The 22,734-nt window shown below is 43.6% G+C and overlaps 1 protein-coding gene across 2 annotated transcripts in view; it reads right to left on the bottom strand.

The window, feature by feature from the left end:
• The window catches only part of HTR2C (5-hydroxytryptamine receptor 2C), a 224,835-nt gene extending 206,908 nt beyond the window's left edge, over window positions 1-17,927 (bottom strand). For both annotated transcript variants that reach the window (XM_033072284.2, XM_033072282.2), the window contains exon 1: window positions 17,161-17,927. The gene's annotated coding sequence lies outside the window, so the exon portion shown is untranslated. The remainder of the gene's footprint in view (window positions 1-17,160) is intronic.
• Between the last annotated feature and the right edge of the window lie 4,807 nt (window positions 17,928-22,734).

A 22,734-nucleotide genomic window follows, 5' to 3' on the forward strand; every position in this document is an offset into this window, starting at 1 on the left:
AACCCTCCCTTTTCCACCAGCCATCACTTCAGGGCATAGGTGCAAGATGACTGATAATCACTGCCACCACTGCCATCATCTGCTCTTTCACCACAGAGCCAGAATTTTCATTTGACCCAACCACTTCACCCAGACAGGAAAAGGTTCACTGAAAGGCAGCAGTTTAGAGAGAAATGTTGAGATCTAAATTCCTCCATTATGGCCAAAAGCAAGTGAAGAACCATCACCTTTCTTTTCAAACACCCCCTCCACCTAAAAGCTCTTTCCAGGAGGAACAGCATGTTGTTAGGATTAACCTCATTGCAGTCTGGACAGAAAAATGGGAGCTCTAGCCCATTTTTGCTAGAAACCCTATGCATAAGGCATCAGGCACACTGAGCCAGCGTGCAGTGAAATTGCATCTCCCCCAGCCTTACGCAATGCCAGGCTTGTACAGAGCTGAACAGCCTCCTTCTGCCCCCCAGCTCAACACAGGTACAACCCTGTGCTGCATTATCAGCCTCTAAGTTAGCTGCAAAAAAGCTATTTTCAAACCACCACAGCTCATGTTTGCCTGGTGTTTATAGCTTCACTCCTGAAAGTTTCAAGGCCATGGAGTTCTTCAGAGTCTTCTGCATCCTGAACAAAGAGGAGCACACGTCGACCCTTATCCAGACAGCAATGCAGAACTCAACAAGTCAGCATGAGATTTTTCTTAGAAGCCTGAATAGGACAAAAAGTTCAAAAAGGGAAGAAATTCTTGACTTAAGACTCATTCCACCTACAGTAAAACTTTCACTTGAATGGTTTTATGTACTGTTTTCTTGCACTTGTCTGACAAGTTACTCCTCTTTGTGCAACAAATTCTTAGTCGAAAATAACACTGCCAAGAGTTTCTAAGAAATATCTGCACAAGACAATAAACCCATAATTTCTGAGTTCTTTGTAACTTCATACTCAACTCCTGTTGAGACATGAGCATGGCTCAAGTGGCACAAGTCTGAAGGAGGAAGGTTCTTGCAGAAAAAGCCTGGATTGCTACAGAAAGAACTCAGTGACTTCTCAGCTCTGCCAAGACGCCCATCCTAGATATGCCATGTGTCTCAGTGCTGTGCATGCCTCAGTTCTGCAGGGGCAAAAGGAGATCAAAGACAGCCAGTGTTACCAGCAGACCTCCCTGGAGCATGGCAAGGTGACAGACCCCTAGGGATAGCCTTGCTTGTATTCATCCTTAGCCTTTCTCATCCTCTTTGATTGTAACACCTTCTATCTGACGTGGTATTTAGCACAAGGGGTGTCACAGTGTGTGTGACATATAAGAAAAAAAAAAATTAAGTCAAAGACATACTTTTAAAAAAAAAAATCACATCCCATTAGGTTTCTTCACATATATCAACTAATACATCCTAGAGGAATCACTGGATTTTCAGTTCTGTATTGAACTGGAACAATCCCTTCCAGTTTGACTTTCACTTTTGTTAATGCCACCTGAACCTTCATGCAAAGGCTTCCTCCCCACCCCTCCACCTGGACCACCAGTTTTGGTCCAGCCAGCACTGAGAGTCATATGCTGGGGATGATTTACTCTATTTACATCATTCAACCTGCATGAAGGACGTTCACTCCATCCTTGGCTAACAGTTGCCTCCATTTCAGGAAAAGCAACAGTTGTGGGGAGGGCAAAGAGGAGAGAGCTCCCTGTTTGGGAGCACCACACTCTCAGGGTGTTCAGATCCAAGAACTTTGCACATCTATAAGGTATAGGCCCAGCACTGAGCACGTCCCTGACCATCCTATAGTAGCTCACAATTTAATACACTCAGATTATAGTTGAACAACAAGTACCACATCCCTGTTTAAGAGATGCATGAATTATTGATGATGTTCAGGAGCCCTATTAAACTGTCTAGTGGGCCAGCAAGAACATTCAGTAGTTCAGACGCATCAAAATGAATAATAAAGCTTTCTATTTTGAAGTTTGGCCGTTAGAGAAAAGAACCCTGGCAAATATATAATTTTGTGTAATTTCACTTGGATGCTCACTGTAATAGCCGTAGTATTTATGACACCATGAGTCATAACCATACACTCCTCGGATAGCAAAGACACCATTATCCACACTATTTAAAATCAGAGTCCTTATGCAGGAAAACATTCTACTAAAGGCAAGGCCTGCTTATTTGCCTTAAACTATAAGCTTAGTCTATAAATATGTACTATTTCTCTATGTACATCTGTGTCAGCCATGAAATACGTGTAAATGCGTGTTATAAAAGGAGAGTTGTAAACATTATGAGAAACACCTTCCAGTAATTCTTTACATCCTGCATGTAAAATAGAAAATCCAATTAAATTGCCTTCTTCTTTAAACAAACCCTTGTCATGTAATAATTAAATCATAAAATAAAGCCTCTTAGAAAAAGAATATTGTACATTCAGAACATGATGCCCACTCGCATTCTGGCAGCATTTGTGTGTTTCACTGAGTACAATGAGAAGACCGAAAACAAAGTTATCATCTTTCTTTTGAATGAAGGGCAGTGTGGGCTAAAGCTGTTTTGAGGGACATTTTCAGTAAATTTTCAAAGGAGACAAAGGAGATTTTCCTCCATTCAGTTCTGGCAGATATTCAGCTGCCAGCTTGAGAAGTTCCTGCACTGAGGGTCAGCACCTCTCTTTCCTTCCTCCTCTTCACATAATGTGTAGGAAACTGTGGCTCCTGAGGATGTAACCCCTTGCTGATTGCCAGCAGAGTTTTCACAGCTGCCAGGGACCTTCCTGGGTATGATACTGCACACAGCTTCTGGGATTTCACACATTTATTCAGTGCTGTGGATAATCACTTGGTGTAAACCTGAGCAGTAAAATATTTATTCTGAAAGACCCAGTGTCTTTAATTTAAGGAACCTTCCAGCATTTTGAGACTCAGAGTCCACCTCAACCACTGCATTTACAGTGAAACAGTAATTGGTATTTGGAGAGATGTTGTTACATGATATTTAAAGGCATTTAACAGGATGTAGCTGCTATGTAAATATCACGTAGTTTTTATTCGCAATATCCTCATAAAGCTTCTCTTTTTAATATCCTCCCCTGTTTGCTTACAATCACCATCCACATAAAAGTCACCAACTTGGGAAAATGTTTAATCTGGAGTTGTTATATTCTATGTCAAGCCTCAGAGACTGCACAGACATGAACCATATCACCCCAAAAATCAACCCTTTGCCTGTGCAGAACTCTACCCCAAGCATTAACTACCCCAAACTCCTGAAAACAGATTACTGAATCTGTAGACACAGATACTCTCAAAAGTTTTCCTGACTGTGAAGCAATTGTTAACAAACAGGCAATTTTGCCTTAGAAGACACTAAAACGTGAATGCATTTCCAGAATTACATGCACCCCAACACTGCCATTGCAACACATTTTTATAGTGCAGCACAGCCATTGTAAAAGATGGCATTGACTGCTCCAGGCAATATTTTGTCCTTGGATCTTCATCTTTTCTGGAGTCAGCATCCACATTTGTGCAAAACAAGAAAAGGATAACAGAGTCTGTTGTACAAAAACAGATACCTGTTCCTATCATCTTCACAAAATAAACCCCTCATTCCTTATATTTTGTCTCCAATCAAAAATCTGTCATCCTGACAAAACTGAACTATCTTAGAAAATTGTATCAAGATTTTCAAGCTTGACCCCTTAGCTACCTATCATCAAAGAAACTACCACCATTATGACATACATCCAAGCCCCTTAGGATGCTTTTCATACTATTAGGAAGTCTAGTGTTCAATTTCAGCATTTTCTCATTTTTCCTCAATCAGCCAGAAGCAAAAAAGAAGTCCCTTAGAGACAGAGCAAAAGAGAAAATTCTATCTCAGTATCCATTTTTCTCACAGAAATCTCAAAAAGAAACCAGAGGTGAATATAGCTCTCTAATTATTATTCACAGTGTTTTCAGTGAGCTTTTTCCTCATCTCTGGGAGATGAAGTGCTCTGCATCAATGTCAGACAACATGGAAAACTCACTTACAGACTGTATAAAGGGTTGTGAATTCATCATTGCTTGGGGCAGTGATGTGCCTGGTAGTCATTTCCTGATCAAAATAATCTTCTGGAATAGTTCGGGACATAGAATATACAAAAAAACACTGATGCAGCTGTAGAGCAACATTTCTTAGAGACTAAGAAGAGATTGGGGATTGTTTCTTTGCTTGTTTATGACAGATATACTGAGAGTCTTTCATTTAGAGTCTGGAGTTAGTTCTTCCTTCAACCACAGCTAATAGTCAGATGACAAACAGAGCATCAAAGCTACATGACTAGGCAAGCTTGTAAAGTCTTGAAAAGTGATCCATTGGAAAGCCTTCCACAGAAATGTAAGTATTTGTTTGTCTTACAAAGTGACATCATTTCTTTTGGCTTCATCCCCGTTGGGGGAGCTCAGGAAAGTGAAATCCAGAAACACAAAGCAGGCACAGATATCAGCTCCATTTTCCATCGTGCTATTTTATGTGTGCCAGTGCTACAGCCAAGGGATGCTTGTGATGGACCTCACTGGTTTTACTGGTCAGGAAAGTTCATTCAACAAAACATGTGCCTGCGTGCAACAGGCAGCAGACCTGAAGGAAATACAGAGAATCCCCAAGACCTGCCACCAGAATAATGAGCTTTGCTGCATAGCATGAGACACAGGTCTTTCTTTTTCCCTACAAAACGTCAGTACTGGAAGCAGTAAACACCCTGTGAGATTAATGCAGTCATTTCACACTGCTCTGCAAGTCACTACACAAGTCAGATGTTAATGCTGAGCTTCGTATTGATTAGTGAAATATGAGCTTTCCAAATATTTTGTAAAAATAGTGTATTACAAAAAAGGTGAAAATACCTATAGAGATTTGTATTTGGAAATTTAATAAAACGTAGGGAGTTAAACACTATGTACCCTCAGGAAGAGTGGCAATGTTAAGCAGTCCACTGTAGAAACAACACCCTAAAGTTTGGATAGGTTTAAAAATATCTGGTTAGAAAATAAATCTGAAATGTATGATTCCACTTATGAAAAAATAGGAATTCCCTCAGTCTGCTTATCTGTGCCCCGGCACCTTTTCATTGCCTGGGACAACAGCAAAATTGTCTCTCACCCTCTGCACACACACCATCATCGAGTGATAGCCACTCACTCATGGGGCTCCCTGGGGCTCAGCATCAACTTCACTGATGATCTGAACAAGGGCATTGAGGACACCCTCAGTCAGTCTGCAGACGACACCAGTCTGGGTGGGAGTGTTGATCTGCTGGAGGGCAGGAAGGCTCTGCAGAGGGATCTGGGCAGGCTGGGGTCAGTTGTGTGAGGTCAGCCAGGTCCTGCCCTGGGTCACAACAAACCCCTGCAGCTCCAGGCTGGGGCAGAGGGGCTGGAAAGTGCCTGGTGGGAAAGGCCCTGGGGGTGCTGGTGAACAGCAGCTGAACATGAGCCAGGTGGGCAAGAGGCCACTGGCACCTGGCCTGTCCCAGCCAGGGTGTGGCAGCAGGACCAAGACAGTGACTGTCCCCCTGACTGGGCACTGGTGAGGCCACTCCTCAAATCTGTGTCCAGCTCTGAGCCCCTCACAAGAACGACCCAGAATGGCTGGAGTGTGTCCAGAGAAGGGAACGGAGCTGGGAAGAGTCTGGAGCACAAGTCTGATGAGGAGCAGCTGAGGGAGCTGGGTTGGCCTGGACAAAAGGAAACTCAGGGTAACCTTGTCACTCTCTACCACTCCCTGACAGCTGCAGCCAGGTGAAGGTCAGCCCTTCTCCCAGGCAGCCAGCAACAGACAAGAGGAAGGGACCTCAAGATGTGTCAAGGGATGTTCAGGTTGGACATCAGGAAGAATTTCTTCACGAAAGGAGTTGTTGGAAGGGGCTGCCCAGGGAGGTGGTGGAGTCACCATCCCTGTAGGCATCCAGGAAATGAGTGGACTTGGCACTGAGTTCCATGGCCTAGTTGACAAAGTGGTGATTGGTCAAAGACTGGACTTGATGATCTTGGAGGTCTTTTCTGACTTAAATAATTCTGGGGTTCTATGATCATATGCATTTACTGAAGAGTTTACATGGCAGAACAATAAAACAATCACTGTAAGTCATCTTCTCCTACTAAGATAAACATTTTCTAAAACTGTGAATTGTAAAACCATGATTTCTGAGCTGTGAGGACAGGAGGAATCATATGAGCCCAGGCAGCCCAAACCACAACAGAAGAGGCCCCTGTAAGCACACAGTGCTTACTGCTTCAGCAGGAGGGAGAAAACGTGCCCTCCTGGCTATCTCTTCTCCCAAATTAGCATCATTAACACAGTATTCACACCTTCTGTTTCCCAACCCACAGGAGATTTCACTCAAGTGCTGCAGGCAGACATAATATTTGCCCTGCCACAGATGAAAGAGCCAGGGGGAAGCCATACCTTATCCATTGCATCTCTTCAGAAAATTAGGTGGAAGTCCAAGTCTCTCCAGCCTACTTTGACAGACTAAAGGAACACAAACCATACAACACAAATTAGAGAAATAAATAGAGAACTGTCATAAAATCTGCAGTCAGCAGCAGACAGGGACAAAGTTTAAATCTCCAGTTAACAGCATCTATTAATTTCAGGGTACACCACAAACTAAAGAATTTCATCTCACTTTGAAAAAAAAATACTGTTCCTCAGGCTGAGGACTTCATTGAGCACTCCATGGCCTGATGAAGTCAGGGCCTGTGTGACCCTTTAGATACCATTCCTGGGGTCACAGGCACCACCCCAGACTGTCCCTGCTGGGGCCAGTCACTCACCAGGTCTCCCTGCACACCTCACACACACAGACAGGTTTCCCTCACTAGCCCAACCCCAGGTGTCCCATAGAAGAGTCCCCAAATACCTGGTTCTTTTAAATCATTTAATTGTGGTGCAGGACACGATAACAGCTGGAACTGGTGTCTCCAGGGAGAGACTCCAGCAAAGGAATCCCTGGGCTTTTATGCCCTCACACTCTGTGCACCCATTCCAAGGTGACCTTTACTCTGGGTCTTGCTGCTGCTCAGCAGCTCCTGCAGCGCCTCGGAGTGCCAGGGCACCCCAGCCAGCACCAGAGTCCCTGTCCTTTGTCAGGTGAAGGGTCAGTGCTGGTTCCCAGCCCCTGGGGCTCTGGCCATTTCCCCCACCCAGGCCACAACCTGCAGCTGCACAGGGGCCTTCCTGCACCAGGAGTGTTCCTCAACATCAACATGACCTATCATAACCATGCTCCAACCCAAATTCCAGTCATCTAACATTAAAAAAATGACACTTGTCTTTTCATATTAATAAATGAGCACTTCAAGATAATAAGACTTGTTTGTTCTAATCTTTACAGCACAACTAGAAAGTATCTGCACTGTGAGATAGCAGCAATAACTCTAACCAAATTTTGTTTGCAAGTAGCACAAGGTTATCACTTCAGCAAAGGATTTTACAGCATTACGCCCCCACTGTGAATAACCTCCAGAGAAATAAAGAGTGAGAGCAATAAACACCTCCTAGGTAAAATGTCTATTACTTTTAGCATATTTATAATTTGGCTTAAAGTACAATTTGGAGATTTTTTTTTTTTTTGCAACATTTCTTTTTATTCAGCTTTTACAAAGACTCACATTCTTTTTCTATGCACTCTATCTGCTTTAACAATCATTAAGGTAAAGGCTGCTTAACATGCCCTCGCCCATGTCTGACTTGGCTGCATGATGAGCAGAACTTCTCTGTGCTTTCCATCGTGTTTAGGGGTGTAAGCTGCTGGGCTACATTTGCATACATTAGATGAGCACAGGTGTCCCTGCTGCTAAGATACCAATAAAACATACTTTTAAGAACAGAATGAATAAACTCAACCTAAAAGGCAGTCTAAAACATTCTTAAATAATCATGGCATCTTCATTTTGGGGGGGGTGGGGGGGAAATAAATAACTTTTAACCATCCATGGCTTAAATATTATTAGGATTACTAGGAGAAATATTCTTCAGCCCCAACAGAGCCCATGTTTTATTTAAATTAGCATTACACCTAAGAGCTTTGGCACATATTTTCTTCTCAGGCATTTCTTATTACTTTGTGACTGTTTCGTATCACTCCTAAATAACAGTGTCACCAGCTAAATGAATACAGTGAGCTATACTTACAGATGATTTATACAGAACTAAAACATGTATCAGGAGGCATATTTCCACCCTGAGTCTCTGGATACAGTTCCCTGTGGCAGCAAAGGAGCTATGTGCCTTTCTGCCCTGAATTTCTAACGAGCTAATTTGCATATGCACACACTCCTGAGCTCTGGCGTGTACAACTTTGCACAAAGTTGGAAACCTCCATCTGGGAAAGGCACACTGTGTGCCTCACCCTGTTCTGAACATCCTCTACAGCCACTGCAGGCATCACTTGGCACAGCTCACTGGAGACTCTCCTCTGCTTCTGCAAGGAGAGGGGAGAAAATAGACTGGAAGAATCATGCCCAGTCTTATCCAGCAATCACATGGCAAGCATTGGAGCAGTGAGAGCTGCAGGGACTTGTGGGCTCTCCTCCATGAACAGAAGAACCCTTTTCCTTACTGGTGAGGTCAAACAGGGAAGAGCTGGGTGCTGATAAGCAGTCGTGTGAACAAAGTGCTCCTGTCTTCCCTTTGGTCCTTTACATGTTATCCTAAAGAAGTTCCAGGGACTCCAAAAATTTTGTGGATAACGTATAAAGTGATAACCACAAAAGCAAATATGTGAAAAAAATAAGACTCTGAATACAATTCTCAAAAATTCAGTCCAGCTGGCCATCAGGTGAGGATAAATTGAACTATGATGTTGGATGCTGGACAGTGATGGTAACAGAAGAAGCATCGGATGAAGGACTAGGAGATAAAGGTCTAACACCTGCAGCATCACTCATCTTATTTAGCTGCTCAGACCCCTGGATAATATATTCTACTTACTAACAGAGGTATGTTCAAATGCAACTTCAAACCTAGCATTTATAAAATTGAGGTACATTTTTCTACCTCCTTCACACAGTTCAGACCTTGTTTCAGGTTTGAAGGAATACTGGAGAAAACAAATAAGCTGTAAATAAAGAATAAACCCCAAAGCGACCACAAAGATGCAGAGAGAAAAGTGCCCCAGACCCTCCACATAAGTTCTGCTGCTTTGGATCTCTCCCTTCCCTATGTGGCAATGATTTTCATAGATTTTCAGCATCACACTTATCAGATTGTATTGCAACCAGTCAGAGCTTGAACACCAGAGGAATCTGTCAAGCAGCACAATCACATAAGAGCTCATACCCAAACACAAGGACCTTTCCCTTCATCTTGCCACATTACAACCATCTCAAGGAGGCAGAAGGGAGAGAACACAAGCTCCTTCTCGACCAGGCACAAGGAGTCCTGTGAATATACCTCAGGACTGGCTCAGAAACAAGTGTGTGGCTGTTTGTGCTAAGCTAAGCAAAGCAGTGGCACAAGGAAAGGCCAGCACTTTTGGAAAGAGGTAGTTACACAAGAAAATTTGCCATCTTGTAAAATTGTCCTTTCCTCACCCACATGGTGTTAGGTACAGCCCCCACTGGGCTGTGCTTAAACACATTCACAACAGTCGGGCAGACGTGACGTGGATCACTCCTGCCAGGATATATTAGGATTATTATATTCTCACCCTGCTTTTTACATTATTCTCTAAGCATCTGCTATTTGCCACTGTTGGAGACAGGATACCAGGCTGTCAGTAATTGTTAGTGTCAAGGAAACAAATGGACTGCACAAGAGAAAACTGTGAAAAAAATGAAGGTGGCAAAAAGAGAGAGGAAGAAGTAATCAAGGTGGAATCATAGAGTCTCAGAGATGAGGTCAAGGGGTGCTAAATAAATAACAAATACGAGGGTGAGCACTGAGGGGATCAGAAATAGAAAACAACTCCACAGTGATTGGAAGAGGAAAGATTTTACTCTGTATTCCTGCTAGAAGGGAAGTACCTCAAGGGCAGAACAGTGGAAAAAGATGATCAAGGAAAAGGCATAGATGAGGCAAGGAGCCAGCCATGGAGCATTTTGGATGGGCCACAAATATTAGTCCAGCAACTGTAAGTGGTCACCTGGACATGAGACCCAAAGCAGCATCACAGAGCAATTGCTTGAGGACTGAACTCCTAAGGAACAAAACAAAAAAAAAAGTATTTAAACACCAGCAGAAAACTCAGAACCAACAAAAAGCATAGCAAAACAAGAGTGCTCAAAAACAGATTTTGTAATTTGCTTTATCTTTGTCATGGATTTTAGGAATACCTTACAGCAACCTGTTCAGTCTGTCCTGGAAAACATCACCCAGTGGCCACCAAGAAGCTGAACCTGAAAGCAACAGAAATCATTGTGACTGCAGGGCCTCCTGCACTGCCTGTGATGGGAACCTCAATCAGCCTTTTGAATAATCCTCAAATTTTTTAATCTACTTAATAAACGGATGGGGGGTGGGGGGGTGGAAACAACAGCTGTGCCAGCACTGCAAACTTGTTTTTTGCAAGCAGCTCAGTGACACACCACACACTGACTGTAAGAATATCATTACCTGAAATTACTACAGCACACTTTAAAAATCACTGATAATTGACAAGATGTAATTTTAATGAGGAACCATCAGTGATTGGAAGTGCTTTTAACTGGGCCTACAGAGACAACTTTCACAGCCCAATGCAACTCAGAACTGGCCTAAGTGATAAATATTGCCAAACTCAGACAAGAACAGTCAAACAACTCAGTCTTCTCCACATGCCCAACCCTATCAGAGATCAAACCCTGTTACAGAGGAAAACACAAGTCTACTTGTCTAAGATCAAAGAATGCACTTACAGAAGGGAGAACTGTTGAAAGTTGAAGAATTTAAAATATATATGGGAGTCAGAGCAGATAAATGGAACACAAGGTCCCAGGGCCATGTTGGAGCTACAAGATCTAATGACACATTTAGATGTTTGAAGAGACGCAAGGTTAGAAATGTCATGATGTTTCTGTGTATGGTGCTAGTGAGAATATTAGTAAAATCTGGCATTCTGCTTTCCCAGAGAAGCTACCTCTAATGCCCATAGCTCAAAAAGATGCTGAAAACCGCAGAGAAATGCATAGAATTTAAGTGCCTGAAAACAGATTGTGTGGAAAGGGCTTAAATTATATTATATCTTCAGCAAAAAAGAAGGCTGAATAATTATTAGTCCACATCATGGGAAATGATTTGCATTACCAGCAGGCTCCTTAATTAAGCAGACAAAGGACGAAGATGATTCAACTTATGGAACAAGAAAATAAACAGATTGGATTTATTATTTTATAAATCACCAGAAATAATTACTCACCAAAACAACTACCCTGAGGATACCTTTGAAATCCAGTATCTACACTCTTAAATAAGCCTGAATATTCTTCTGAAAGGCAGGGAGAATTGCTGGGTGAAATTTTCTACAGCCTATGTCATCAGGATGATCCCAAGGATCATGAATGCATTGCAGAACTGAGGAGAGAATATTTGCCATTATCACACCACAGTGCTCAGACCTACTTGCTTACATGAGGTTTTACATTTGCACACAGTTTTAGAAAATAGAGAATGAGATTCTTAACATTTAAAAGCAGCTAAGTCATCAAGACAAGAGAGCTGTTTGGTACATTTATTTCAGTATTCAGCTATTTTATTGTTGTAAGCCAAGTACATAGCACTGGGTACCATAAAATATAAAAATACTGGCTTTTTCAAAGTGAGTGTATATTAAATTTAATCCATAACCGTAAGAGTTTCAGTAGCCCCCATTAGAAACATTAGCATTCCAGATAACAATGTCCACAATATCTGTGTGCAAACCACCATATATATTAAAGTGTGGATAATTAATATGCTTCTGCATTTTATAGGTTTTTTTAGCTTTGCAAGCAATAGCAGTTCTAAAATCATAAATGTCTGCCCAGAACTTCCTGAATGTTGTATATGCTAAAAAAGAAAAGTTGTGGTCAAACACTGCAACTCTTGGCATGAAAACATGCTCAAAATTCCACATTTTGACTGAAACAAGATAGGTAAATCTCAAATATAAAATTCTTTATGGCACAAATCTCACTCTGCTGGTCTCTCTGGAGCAGTAACTGCCTGCATGCAATTGAGGAGTTGGGAAGAGGGCAGGAGCAGAAGATCCACAACACCCACTGACACAAACATGTGTTATCCACATCAGTCTGTAGCTGACACAGATTCTCCCTCTTTGGTTTCACCATAAACCCTGGAACACACAAGTCTGGCAGATAAAGCTGCTGTTGAACAGGAGAGGGAAGCATGACTAGCAGTGCCAATTAAAGAGATGGTTTCTAGAAGCAAGTAGCAGTATCAGGTCCCAGTGAGCAGAAGCACAATGGTACGTGCTCTGGGGATGCGCAGAAGCAAACAGCAGCACACACCTCACAGCCCCACTCCATCACAGGGGCTGCCAATGCACCCAACTCAGCAGGGCAGAGTTAAACCTGCAGGGGGTTTAACCCTTCCAAGGAGCCTGGGGCATCCCAGGGGGGGCTGGTGGTTTGCTGAATGTGGGCTGAGACCAGCTGCTGTTGGGGGTGGGTTCATCTCGCCCAGTGCTGCTGCCACCTCCCCACAGCCAGCTCTGAGCCAGTCACACAGGCTCCATCCGTGGGACTGGAGAGGACTGAGCATTTCCAGCCTGAAATTCATCTCATCTTACTGTAAGGGTAATGGTTTCTTCAGAGTGCGTTTTTCTCTGCGGCAAAGAAAATCTAAACATGAAGCTCCAAAAAAAAATGCTTGCAGTGTCAGATTAATGCCCTTCTGTCTGTCAGAGCCAGGTAATTACATCTGTAATGACCAGTGAGATCTTCCATACTGTCACACCTAACAAATAAAGCTGGGACAGAGCAAGGAGACCAACTTTGCTTGAGTTGGAATCAGAATTTATTACTTGTTACCTAATATCTGTGGAGGAAAAACATCTCAAAATACAGAAATTGGTCATAAAGGAACCAAGTTACCAGAACGCGTCCTGCTGTCCAGAAGACCAAAGTGATGATCAGAGTGTGTCCTGGCTGTAGAGCAAATTAGCTGAAGTAGTTACTGTGCAACTTGAATTCATGGACCGTGGCCCAAGGATGGAAACATCTTGGTTGGCAGTGGGACTAACTCGTATCGTGTCCTGGCTCACCAATAAAGTGCAGCTTTGCTGCAACAACCTCCCACCTCTATTTTCCCCTTTATTGATTGTGCAGAAACCACAGAATTCGTACAATATTTATAGCACAGAAGGAGTATTATAGTGATAGGGGGGGTGATGCCATTTCTCTAATGTTTGTTGACTTATGACTAGAGTGTGCCATTCAACAGCTGAGGAACGTATCATTTCTATTCATGCTGCACTGCTCAGAAGTGCACACATTTCAGTCTGTGTCAGCTGAACAAAGGTAGCCAGATCCTTGGACACTTGCCACTGCAGCTATGTAGTAGAATTATGGTGCCTTGAACATTTTATGATCTCTGATGATAGCAGCATTTACACTGGGCTGATGGTTCAAATTAATCTGATTTTCAGAAGTTACAGCATTTAATTAGGATTGGTAATAAAAATTATAGCATTGAAGAAGCATTATGACAGCATCTGTCCTGATCTGGGGGTGGGGGGAATCAGTCAGGGGTTTAAAAAAAAGCAATAAATTATTAAATTTGGTTAGTCACAACCAAAGAAAATTACCTTGTGGAACAATAAACTATTGTTTAGCTTGATAGCAGCTGCTTCATCTTTGGGGTGCAAAGTCACTTGATAATTTTGCACCTCAAAACATTTCTTTGATATGGTATAAAACCCTCTCTACAATACAGGTCCCTTTCTGTATATTTTCTAAGCAACTAAATCCTAGCACTCCATTTTTACTTTTATTGCCTTTCAGACTGGTGAGAGCAATATAATGATTCATCATTAAAGTACTCCTTAAGCAGCTTTGCTCCTATTTGTTGCTATATATATTAAATAGAAATTGCTCTTTGAATTCACCTCTAAAGTCAGACTCAGTTTTTTATCTAACAAGAACGGTATCTCCAGTCATCATCTGAATCCAGCAAAGTGAGAAAACCTTTTGCATAATATAAATATCTGCATTCACTAAGAGGAGACTGATGCCACCACCTACCGTGAGTGCATTTTATAAGTGGTACAAAGCCAGATAGATTTCGAATGCAGTAGCACAGACTCTTGAAGACACTCCAGGCACTCTCAGAAAGGAACAGTTTTATCTCCAACTCAACAGTTTCTGGACCACAGGCTTTACTCACCTGTAGCTGGTTTACAAGCAGCATACAAACCATAAAAATGCAATGTTTGCTGAAAGAGTGCAGGCTGAAAGAGTGCAGGCCATTGTTTAAATCCCCACAGAAACCAGGGAAAACACTCCCTAGCAAATATTTCTTTCTTTGCTCTGTTACCTATCTCCTGCACCACCTGTGACTGATGAGCAGCACATGACTCACCAGCTATTCCAGCATGGCACGGGACCCAATGGATAAGGGTAGGCATTGTCTCCAAAAGGGCAAACCTGCAAAGATCCCAGCATCTCTGCTGCCAGGCCATCACTGCACCCCTAAGAATGCCAAGTTTAGCCCCTTGTTGCAGAGGGGCACAGTGGGGAGTCCCTGCCCTCAGTCTCCAGGTGACTGCCAGGCAGAGGAAGGTGACCAGTACAGTGTGTGTGACACAAAATTCCGGCCAGTCCCCAGTTAATAAATTACAATTTTAAAAATTACCATTATTAACTCTAACAAATAGCTCTCAACTTCCACGTGGTTAGAGTTTAATGCAGAACTTTATTGCTGAGCAGAAAGGCTGCTCAGAAATAATCAGTGGTTCAAATATACTGGTTTGATTTCCTGAGTAGATACAAGTAAGGCTGTAAGGAAGATATCCCCATCCACTCCTTCAGAACACAACACGTGGAAATACGCCCCAACATTTTGCTGTTCTTGTAGAAGCACCTTTTGAAAAAGACACTTGCTGGAATAGAGGCACAAAGATGACCAAAATAGTTGCTGGCCAACAAGTGCCCTAATCAATTCTGAATTTTGAAATCTTAAGAACCATTTTGCTTTGATTCAGCCAGTTCTAATCACTATTCTGTCTGTGTGCAAACAGCAGTAAATGGAATGACTAATATATACTCTTTTCTAGTGTTTCCTGCACAGGCAATGGTGTTACTTAATGTTCACCACCTTTTATAAGTGCTGCTCCAGAGAGAAGTCATTCAGATGACCTTTTATCAATTCTACACTGGTGAGACTCCACTGAATGTTTGTGCATTTGTGTTTTCACCACTGCAGGTGAAGCCAGGAGATTTTCTCCTCTTTGTGGGAGAAATAAGTGTTGCCATGGAACACTGGATATCATCTAGTATGTGGGTGAGAAGGGATCCTCTTTCTCAGGACAGAGAGAGCAGCTGCTTCCCAGGTATCATCACAGCCTCCATCCCTGGCAGGGATTGTGGCTTCTTGGTTCATGCATAACAACAAATCCACCACACTACTTCTGCTTCTCCAGCTCCAACACAGAGGTCTTGCAGAGCAGAAGAGATCTCTACAGAATCTCAGAGGACACACAAGTGTCCTGGTCTTGCAAAAAGAGAAGAAAACATGTTCTTGACTGTGTTTGGGTCCAAATTACACAAAAAAGACCCCAACAAATAAACAGACAAAAAAGGGAGGGAGATTCTACTCCAGGCTTCTCTATGAGATATGTCAGTACTGGGTCAAACACAGCACAACAGCCTGGGGAAACTGAGGAGGCAACTACAAATGCTCTGACAAAAATGCTCACGTTCCAGTTAAGAATATGTTGCTACCTGAGTGAAGAAAATAAAAGTGACTAAAAAGATTTACAGTGCAGATGACAGTGCTGCTCTTTTTCCTGAAGAGTGCAGTATGAATGACACATTTGTTCTGCCAGGATGCCACAGAAACACTTCTGAAACTGTTACACAGCAATGGCACTGTTGGCTGTGCTGTATCAATAGCTCTGCAATGCCAAAAACAAACACAAACCACTCTCCATATGATGCAGGTGCGTGATCCAGGCAGCACTTTCCTCTTCTGCACAGCCAGGTTTCCTTGGCAGGGTCTGCACTCAGGAGCCAACAGGCAAACCTACACATGTGAGTCAACCAGGCCAACAAAGTCAAAGAGATATCCAATGCCCAACACTCTGCTTTTACAGAAAACTGGAAACTTTCCTTTCAGCTTAATCCTCACAGAATAATGCTTCCATGGAGGTCTCAAGACAAACCAAAAAAATACGCCCTGATGGTGAGAAGGTAACAGTATTAGCTGCTGTTGATTTTGTTAGGGATTTCTCAAGAAGGCAACTTTCAAAACAAGCCTAAGTAAATTTGATGGCATTGAAAGATTTTTTTTTCTCCCAGATATTGGAGCAAAAAATCCTCGAGCAAAGGTAAAGTAGTTAGAGTTGAACAGAACTCTCCACAGGGCTGGGAAAGCAAAACACAAACCCCAGACTCATACACTGCTGCTTCTAAAACAAATTTCCTTCTCTGCTTCAGGACACCAAGATCAACCACCCTTAAGGACCTCAACATTCCTTCTCCTCGGGGAAGATCACCTTTTTTCTCCCTCTTAGTATAATTTCACTCCTCAAAAACACCAACTGCTTGTCAGCAGCATTTTCCTTCTCCGTGTGGGTGCCCTCTGTCCTCCCCACGACCACAGGAGCAGAATGAAGGGACCTGTAGAGTGCACTGTGTCCCAGCTCCTGAAGCGAGGCATAACCCACATACTGCAGCCAACCCCACGGAAAGGTCACACAGCAGGAAGAAGTAAAAGCTCTCAGGTGCATTTCGCTGAGACAGAGGGCAGTTTGTTTCAATTAAGTGCAACAACTTTATTGCCCATCAGAAAAGGCATCACTCAGGTATCCTTTGCCCTCTCCTCCCTGCTGCAGGCAAGAAATCACACACGTATTTTCTGTCTGGTATTATAGATTGCAAATTAAGCCCTGTTCCCATGGAAAATTTTTAAAAATTTTATACCCCAGACCGAGGAGAGGACTGTATCCCCTCGGCAAAGATCATGGCATATTGCACAAGGCAGCAGCACCTACCTCCGCGAGCCGACAGAGCCAGCAAGTCAACATAATTCCTCTTGGATGGAGACATTTACCCCAGCTCAGACAGCCGGGGCTCTGCTGCCATGCCTGGAGCTTCGGACACACCAAGAAAGCATCTTCTGTGAGCAGCGCGGCTCCTCTCACCCAGCGAACTGCAGCAGCGGCAGCCTGAGAGAGCAGCAGCAGTTGGATTGCTGCACATGTATCTCTGCAGATTATTTCCTGCTCAAACACTTGGCGTAAAAGCAGATGCTCTTAACCCTCTGGAGGCCTCTGCCTTTGTCCCCCCTCTGCAGAGGAAAGCTAGCAACTCCAAATATTCTGCGGTGAGGCCGGAGAGGAGTGACCGGAGACACGCAGGGCATCTTCCGAGAAGTAGTCCCAACCTCGTGCTAGTTGCAGTCACTTTGTGCTCGGGGAGGCAGACGATCCCACAGCAGCCCCCAGCAGCCCCAGGCAGGCAGCAAACACTGCATCACCCACTGCAGATCCCCAGATCCAGCACGGCACCTCTCGCAGGAGCCCCGCCGAGGGTGGGGCGGCCGGAGGTCTGACCCTGCGGCTGGAGGCCACGGCCGGGCAGGCGAGGGACACGAGAGCAGCACAGGTGATGTGGCGAGCCCAGCAGCGTGCCCCAGGTCAGGCACGCCGGGCTCCCGGGGCTGGCACAGCGCTGTGCGGGGCCGGGCGCTGCCCCATCACCTGCGGGCACCACCGGGCGGGCACAGCCTCTCCGGCCGGCGAGCGGCAGCGCTGCTCCCTCACAGCCTGCGAATGTGACTGGAAAGCATGGCTGAAAACATGCTACAATTAACAGGAGGGAGGGAGATACTATTGCTCTCCTGCTAGTCTTAAAGGCACATTGCTCACATGTGCTTGTTGGGGATGCAAACGCCCACAGCTTCAGTGCCGGCTCTCACCCTCCGCAGGCAGCCGAGAAGCCCAGGCAGGAGCTGTCCGGCAAAGAGAGCACCGCAGGAGTCAGGAAGGGAAGGAGCAGCGAGCAGGAGTCCCTACATCAGGGGCTGGGAGTGAGGCCTGACACACCTTCACCACTGTCCTGGCAGTCCAGCCAAGCCCCTGCCACCCAGCCTGGCTGCTAGCCCCTGTCCCTGGCACCTCCAGCAGCATCCCAGCCGCTCATGGGGCATACCACCAAATCCCACACAGCACCAGCCATTGTCTCCAGCAGGCAAGGAGGGCTCAATACACCCAGGATACTCGCACGGTGTCCCTCTGCTCTTGGCAGGACAGTCAGGTTAGCGGCACTGCTCCTGCTGGGGACACTGGCCAGGACCACAGCAGCAGGTGCAGTTTTGCACCTTGTGTTACACAGCAAGGATGTCCCTTCTGCACAGCCAGAAGCTGAGGAGCTGAAACCCAACGTGTCACACATCCTAAAGCTGTGTTGAGTTCAGCAGGTCTTGGACTGGCTGTAACATGTGGGGCCACAGCCACCTCCCTCCTGCCACATGGCTGAGACCAGCAGGCTGTGCACCAGCTGAATGCCACACATTCTCTCTTGGCTTCTCCTCATCCCCTCTTCTGAGTGCCTTGGGATACTCTGGTTTGCCCTCCATCACGTCACAGCCCAGACACAACAATAACAATGCCAGTAAGTCCAGCCCACATCACTTGCCCCCCTAACAGCTGGCATCTGAAACTCAGAAGTCTGCAAAACAGGTGATTTGCCCTATTAAAAATCTTCACTTTTTTCTCAGCAGCAGTTGTTGCCATAGATAACATGCTTTTCTGAGCAGGACAAACTGGTGTGAAGCCCTGAACCTCGTTAAGCGCTTTGCGTCACACAGCAACCCGTTAGCACCTTTGATTCTCCAAGGCCATGGAGACACCAAAATTAACCTGATCAATACCTGCCTCCATCACTGTGAGGGAAGCTATTTGCAGTGTGGATATTTCAGCCTGGGCACACAAAGCCAAAAGAAATTGCTATGGTGAAAAGTAAGTTAAGCATCCTGTAACTTCAGGCTTTCCTGAAAAATGGTCTGAAAGGGAAGGTACCATTAACACAAAACCAGCAAATACTTACCACTGATGGAAGAATACATCACAGCAAAACAAATACTTTCCTGTAGTGCTAGTACAGAGGGGCTATTAAAACATGATCCCCTGATGAAACAAGTGCAATGCATGTTTCACTGTTTCCAGGCCATGCAGCTTTGTGCAAAAATACCACAGCGAATTAGTTCAAAATAGTCTTTATTAAGCATTGCATATCTTAAAGAAAGTCTTTTTAACACCAGACCAACAAAACATGTATAAGTAGTAATCAAAATGCTAGGCAGAGACACTTAAGGCTTTATACTCCTTAAGTTTTTCCCCTGAGTATCAAAGATCAAATTTGTTCTCCAGAAGATAGCTGAGGATTTCTCGAGTTTAATGCTTCCTGAGCTCATTGATTAGTATGCAAACAGAGCACAGTGACTGCCAGCACATCACTACAAGTATGTGTCCTGAAAAAAGGCAGTCCTCTGCAACACCCTCAATAGAAATATTCTGTCTACAGGTGCTATTATTTTTTTAAACTGCAAGACCTGATGGACCAACAAACTTTAAATTCAGAGGAAATGACTGCCTATTAAATTCATAAGACCAAATGCTCATTTGAGTTATTTCATCTTGTACAACAGAGTGTTTTGGCATGAGAAACTCAGGTCAGCAGAGTCATATCTTTCTGTCAGATACCAGATGTGTCACTAAAAATTATGCACATGTTTGCATGGGTAGAATTTTTTTGATTTAGTGTAATATGAGACTTCATTCTAAAAAATATTTGAGTTTAAGGAAGCCATTGTATTGTGAAGTGTTATACTACAGAAAGCTGAATCATTAAAGATGTCTGCAAACAACTGCTAGACCCAAAATTCACATCACAATTACACTAAACTGCATATTCCACCAAATATATGTATTCTAATTACATCACACTGCAAAGTAGCCTTTCTCAAAGACTTTAAATGTATAATAAGTAAATGTAAACTGTAAGAAACACAGCCACCATTAGAGTGGGGGTTTAAAAAAGAAAAAAAAAAAAAAGAAAATAAAAGAAAAAGAACTCTGGAAGTCAGAAACCTGACTATAACTATTCCCAACTTTCAGAAATATGTTTTCAAGTGCATTGCTGTGTGATACCTGAGGAATAACAGCTCTAAAACCTTTTGAAACTCAGAGCTCTCAGGTGGTAGATGTGTCCATGTACACAAAACAAGCAACAAGAGACAGCAGGCGCATTCAAGAGCATCCAGCATGCTGATCCTACTAGGACTTCAAAAATAACAGCACAGTTTAAATGGCCACTTTGGAAAAAATAATAAAACCAGCAGGAACAAGAGAGATGGAGGCATGGCAGGATGAAACTGTACCCACTTGCATGGGTCCTGTAAATATTGTGGCTATCTCTGCTCAGAAATCCCAGAATACTGACCTCAGCCTACATGTTACAAAATTCTCATGCTCTACTCCTGACATTCAACATCTGACCTCTCTTTATAATTATCCTTTTACTGCATTCATATAGTACATGAAAACTAATCCATCTTCAAAGAAATGCTTTGTCCCCTGCTGTTACCAAGTTGCAAAAGATCGTGGTTGGTTTGTAGCAGGTAAGTAAACAATTCATACATCACGTAAATCATTCATACATCTATTGTCAGCTCATCCTTCAGGTCACATCTGAAAACCCTTACAAGTGGGAGGAAAGGGCTTGCTACAGTGTGAAAAGCAATGTCAGCACAACCATTTCAGCCTTCTGGAGAGTGTTGGGGGTGGCTGGAGTTTCACTTATGCACTTCATGCACTGAAGCACTGCATTGGCCAGCCCAGGCAAGCACCTGAACTCCTGCAGATAATGATGGCAAGAGCTGCACTGGAAGAAGCCAGGACACCCTGGGTAAGCAGCAGGCAGGGAGGTTGTCCCTCCCAACCCTTGCATCCACTTTTCTTGCATGCAGTAAGAGCCATACTCATTCCAGCGAACAGCTCCTCTACAGACCATAAACTGAAAATTTTGACCAAGAAAAAAATCTGACAAATGGTGAAAGCTTCTCTTAGAAGCTCTAATTCTGTATTCTCTACAAGGTCTTGGCTACAAATAAATTACAGAGTCTCTGGAATATGCCAAGCCTGCCACCCCAGGGTTCCCTGAACTTCTCCTCCAGGCTGCCTAACAGAGCAGCTCCCAACATTTTGTATCACCACTCTTCATTTTTTCTTATGAGCCCCCACCAATATCCAGGTACTGAGCACCTGCCATGACCCCATGGATGTCTGCATTCAGAACCACGGGGTTGACAGTGAGGGGTTCCAGCCAGAAGAGAGGTGCAATAGCAAATTCCTGAGCATGGGTGTGGGAAGCAACAGCCCTGAGCTTTAGTATCCAGCTTGCTCAGAAACTACTTCTCAGCCAAACTTACAAAAGGAGCAACTAAAGCATTTACAGTTTTGAACACTTGCACACACATTAGCCTGGTGAGCCACCAGCCTTGAGGTTTATTTATATTGGAAAAACTTCAGAAGTTCAGAAAAGGCATTAGCATCCAGGCAAGCCACACTGCCAGGCTGCAGCACCTCACTGGAAACATCATAGGACCAGTCAGCAGCGTTTACCCCAAGGAGATACACAGGGATTAGAATGGGAGTTCACTGTAGGGAAAAGCTAAGGACATTAGATACCTAAATTATCCTTTTAAACACACTATCTGCAAGACAAAACCCCACTCTTTTGACTTGGCCTATTTAGAAGCAGATATTACTGATTATGAATCTTTAAGATTTGTATTTGTGTACTATTGTATTGTGGTTTTACTGAGGTTTTCTTTTGTTTTGTTTTAAATCAGTATTTATGTTGTGCTTGAAAATATTTTATTGTATTTGGACATTAGAATCCCACAGCTCTCCTTGCGTCTGTGATTTAGAAATGAGAGTATTTACACTCTGAGTAAGGTTTGCAGAATTCAATGAATGTGTTGGCATAGAGTCAAAAGAGCATGTTTGGCCAGCCTGGGGATTATAATGTCCCCCTAGCTGCCTTTTACAAGCTAGCTGGTTTCACCTTTATCAAGGCTTCCTACTTGAACTACTTTTGAGAAGTCAGTCTTGATTTCTCTGAAATTTTCAAATGTATTTGAGAAATTAAACAATAGAATAGGGTCACAGAAATAGTCCATCAGACAATAATCTCATATCTACTGAATATCCTTTGTAGTCAGAGACATCTGGGCCAAACCCTATATATATCCAAAATCAACTCTGCTATCTACAAGTACAAATCAATCTATTCAAAATGAAGCTCTCAAAGAAGACAAATCATCATTCAGAAATGGGGGACTATGGCTCTGACTGGTGGTGCTTCTTTCTGATTCAGTAACAAAAGAAAGGTAGCAGCTACGAATAAAAAAAACCCAAAGGTGCCAAAGAGAAAACAGGCTGTAGCAAAGTGACCACCTGGGTATTGGAAGACAAACTCTGCTGAGATTTAAATGGAGCAAGAATGATTAAACATGGATACAGAGCCCAAACTACAGGAAGTAGATCGATCCTCTGTTTCTT

The sequence above is a fragment of the Catharus ustulatus genome, chromosome 14 (assembly GCF_009819885.2).
Source record: "Catharus ustulatus isolate bCatUst1 chromosome 14, bCatUst1.pri.v2, whole genome shotgun sequence".
Taxonomy (NCBI): domain Eukaryota; kingdom Metazoa; phylum Chordata; class Aves; order Passeriformes; family Turdidae; genus Catharus; species Catharus ustulatus.